The 4,648-nt window shown below is 39.7% G+C and overlaps 1 non-coding gene across 1 annotated transcript; it reads right to left on the bottom strand.

Moving 5' to 3' along the window:
- Positions 1-2,941: 2,941 nt before the first annotated feature.
- Positions 2,942-3,014, bottom strand: trnav-uac. The gene has a single exon. It is a non-coding gene; the product is annotated as a tRNA-Val (tRNA).
- Between the last annotated feature and the right edge of the window lie 1,634 nt (positions 3,015-4,648).

A 4,648-nucleotide genomic window follows, 5' to 3' on the forward strand; every position in this document is an offset into this window, starting at 1 on the left:
GACAATATGCAGCAGATAGTCACATAAACTCACTGCAAGACAAAAAAAAAAAACACACACACACACACACACAAATAATTCCTCAAAATGATTGTGTAAAAGTTGTACATGAAAATATATTTTTTTAAATGTTCATTTAAAGACCTTTAACCCGAGTGCCCCCTGTACGGGGGCTGAGGTGAGGTCTAAACGCATGACGGCATGCACCATTCTGAACATGTAATACACCATAATCATGGGGAGAAACTTATCTAAAAGCATCTATCAGGCATTCCCAGCTAAACCGAACACAAATAAAACCTCAAGCAATCGTATGGGAACAACGGAAACAGGAATACACGGAACGTCTCATTTAGTGTTTCTGCTAACATCATTCATAACGTTCAAGATAGCCACACAAAGATGCCATATAAAAGCAGAGATGCTGCTGATTACAACAACGTCTGCCTCTTCACTGTGTGACAAAAACTCAGAGAACTAGAAGCCAAAGAGTCGCAAAAATAAGATTCACAAAATCATAAAGTATGTCTTACCTTTGCTGTTTTGTGATTAAAAGTTAGATTACAGCTGCTAATCACTTCTCCTGTGAAATATGTGTCAGTTTGAAATAAATCACGGTGCTCCATTTGGTTACATGAAAAAGAAGAGGATTCCAGGTTGGAGTATAGGGTCACCGACCATAGTTATGCGATGTTTGGCTTTACTTCGCTCTGGATCGTCATTCGTGGTTGCTAAGGTAAATTTGGGCGTGGCGTTCGATTCTCTAGACTCTGATTGGTCGAAAGAGGTGTCAGTCATTAAAATTGACCAATCGGTTATTGATATGAAAAAAATGAGTTTTTCAGACTGGTACCTGAGAAAGGTCAAATGGCACATATGGTTCCAAAAACATCTCTAAAGTTGTTCAGATTCATCTTTTTACCATCTACTTTTTTACAGTCACTCGTCAGATTTTATATTACTAATTTGTATTTGAATTGAGATTTGATTCCACGTATCGGGGTGGTTTTGACTCTAAATGATGTGGCGGGGAGGGGGGTTTTAGGCGAAAACAGAAAAATATATTGTCTACTTTGTTCCATATTAATTTTCTCTGACACAGCAACATATATTAACAGGTCATCAGTGTTAGCTAAAAATAATAATAATAATAATAAAGATAAAATCAAATTTCTGTATTTAATTTCACGCTGTTACATTTAGGACAGGAGATATGTCACCCCAACCCAGTCTCATGTAACTAATTTGCTAGGCTGGTTTGTGAACTTCAGTTATCAGCTTTAAATGACAGATACAGCGTTAATGGCAGCAGCTAGCATGGTTTATTCATAATTTTGTTGAGACTTATATAATGATTAATAATTCCTTTTTAAAATTCAATTCATTCTTCTTGAAAACATAGTTCAGTCGACTGATTGACACCCTGACCTCAGCAACACTGGGGTTTAAAAACACTTTTACTCCCATGGGTGTAGTTCGAGCATATTTCATTTGCAGAAGTAGCAGTTCTGCTACATTGCTCAACTTTCTTCTGTCTGCGGCTATCAGGCTGTGTTGTTTTATTGAGATTCATCCTCATCCTTTGTCCTCGACATCCATCCTACATTGTTGCGACAAAGCTGTAGTACCCGGATGAATGTGAGGTTCAAGTCACTACAGATGAAAATGAAACAGTGATGATCAGGATGAGGATGGTGATAGCCGGTGGCGAGTTGCGATTAGCCAGATGTTGCTTGCTTGGTTTGGATCAGGCTAAGAAGTCATCACAGTCAGAGCAGAGTGGAGCATTTCAAGAAATCTGATGGTGAAACCAGTCTTTATTTAACCCGCACACACATAGCGTAGGCACATATACTTTGCTGTGGATAGACCATTGGAGAGAGAGCATGAAAACCCACATACCTCCCACAGTGGCACAGGCTCCTGGCCTTAAAGAGCACATTTAAAGGATTTCCAGAGAAAATCAGCATGTCTCATCTGTGGATTATATGAGAGTTTCATTAGCAGTGGCACTGGACATTTGTGTGGACAAAAGTGCATAATAATCCCATATAGTGTACCTACTTTTGAACTGAAATGACATACTGTATGTCACGTAGGTAGAGAACAGACAAGGATAAGCAGGCAATAAAATGCAATGCAATACAAAAGTTAAGAATGAATCAAAACCATTCTTGCTTTCTTGCTGCTGCTGCTATCTTTTAAACAAAAACTGAAACAAATTTGAACCAGTAACAAAATCCTTTGAATTTATAATTTATGTCAACAGGAGTATCGCACACAAAAAAAAGTTTGACCCCTCATCTAGAGTTCTGCACTCTATGATGGTTGGATGCAACTTCCATCTATGACTATTTTCCTGGCTTTAACCCTACAATCTGTTTGCAATGGGGCAGTGAAAATTGAGCCACTAAAACAGTTGGAAATAGACTTATTGAAGGCTGTCAATGACAGTGGTTACTTAAGCTATGGCTCGGCACCCAACATAAGTCACAGGCCATTTTTATGCTGGTGGGTCTGCATGTGACAGATTGTAGCCAAAGTCTCATTTGGGTCCTGGGTAGAGACCTTGAAACAAAGTCTTTATATCATCTGAATGTCATTAAATACAGCCAATAAGTCCTGAAAATGTGCGAGCGGTAGGATATTTGAGCAGTTCTGAGAGGAATGTCACATCATGAGCGTCGAAGAGGCCACATCAACACCATGCTTTTGCTGTTAAAGAATCAGCCAAGAGTGACGCACGACAGGTCCGCTTTGTGCATGTGGGTTTGACTAAGTAGAAAGAATTTACATCTTCTCTGAAGTAGTTTCTATGCATCACTATGTATCACAACTCTCGACATAAAAAAAATAGAAGGGTACATTTAGGAACACAGATTGCATACAACTTTCTTGATCATAATCCCTTATTAATCTTACAAGAAAATCACTTAAATTATGGTTCCACTGGGGATTGAACCCAGGACCTTCTGCGTGTAAAGCAGACGTGATGACCACTACACTATGGAACCTCTGAAATTCTCCTTCTTGCTATGTTGAAAGGGCAGTAAGGAAGGGCCAGTGGTATTATCCATGTGACAAACACCAAATAAAGAATGAATGAATTTATCAATATTAACGATCTATACTAATAATTCAATTGGTTTAACCTGACAGTCATTGAAATTGTAAGAAATCCCCAATGTAGCATCATGTAGAGAGATGCTTTTCAGATGCTTGAGCAAGCACCTGAATACAAACCCTGCTCTACAGTGGGCAGTCTTGCATGGCTTTAGAGCCTTGTGCCTAGGTGTCACATCCTCACCTCAGCTCCAATCACACTCCTCCACCTCTCTTCCTATTTTTGATTGAGTAGGGAGTTAAGTCGAGACAGGAGACAAGATGGTGATGGTCATAACTACCACACTGAGCTTCAAAACCACAGGAATCAGGACCTTGTGTGTGATTTCTTACACCAACAGAGCTGATAAAGATTAAATTATAAAAAAGTTATTAGATGAAAACTATCACGATCCTTTGAGGAATGAGGCAATTGCGCAAAACATGACCATCTTAAAAATAATCCACCCAGTGTCAATATTTTCCAGGGAGTTCAGTTTTTCTTCATCGACATGTGAGGAATGGTGATCTTACCCAGGCCCGGAGGAGGCTGACCAAAGTTTGGCCTGAACACAGAAAGAATATGAATCAGAGATGTTTTGTTTATAGGTCATGCCATTCAGAGGAAATTAGAGGGCATATTATATTTGGCAATATAATACGTCATGTGGGGCTTTAATTTAAAACACTGGTTTTCAGGAGAGCTGATTTGAAGCTCAGTGTGGTGACTATGGCTGTCGCCATCTTGAAATTAGCTATAGCGACCAAAACTGACTGCAAAAAAGGCTCTAAACATGTCTGATTCCACTTTAAGTCGTACATTTTGACATGAGTGGTCTAGTGGGGTTGACTTGCCTTTGGCGCCAACTTCAAGTGGCTTCTTAAACGAACTGTAGTTTTTGGCCTCATTTGTCAGGTTACAGCTGATACTGTGGAAAGTGATATTTCACTCCATAATCTCGTTCCAGTGTAAGTGAAGACACCATGGAGTCCTGTTAAATCAGGAGAGAGGGCCGTAATGATTTTTTTTTATTATTGTAACACTGATGATGGTTTCGTGAGAGAGCTCTACAGCCTCTACGGTACAAGGTTCATGACGATGGCTGTGTGTATGTGTGTTCTGTTAATATACTTCACTATAGATGCACATAGTAGCACTCATGACATTACACAGCATCACCTCATATTCTCCTCAGTTATTCAAATACTCGAGGTTCACGCACAGTATCTTCTCCCTGTGGATGTAATTAACACACACAATCACACACTCACATGGTCACGCCATGTAAAAGGCATGTCTCCTCCTGGTGTTGCTGAGAATAACCAGATTATTTTATCTGGAGATACCAGCTCCAAGAGCGACCTCCCCTCTCCTCTGTCTCCGTACGTCTGTCTCACTCTGACTCCATCTCACTATGTTTCTCCGTTCCCGTCGTACTTTCAATAAAAATGATTCTGAGGCGTCTTAAAGTTAGTAAAACTTGTGCACACATGTTGAGCGCGTAGTCTGGCACAAGTGTCTTTGCGTCTATTAATTTTACAAATG

This window comes from Mugil cephalus, chromosome 21 (assembly GCF_022458985.1).
Source record: "Mugil cephalus isolate CIBA_MC_2020 chromosome 21, CIBA_Mcephalus_1.1, whole genome shotgun sequence".
In the NCBI taxonomy this organism is placed as follows: Eukaryota; Metazoa; Chordata; class Actinopteri; order Mugiliformes; family Mugilidae; genus Mugil; species Mugil cephalus.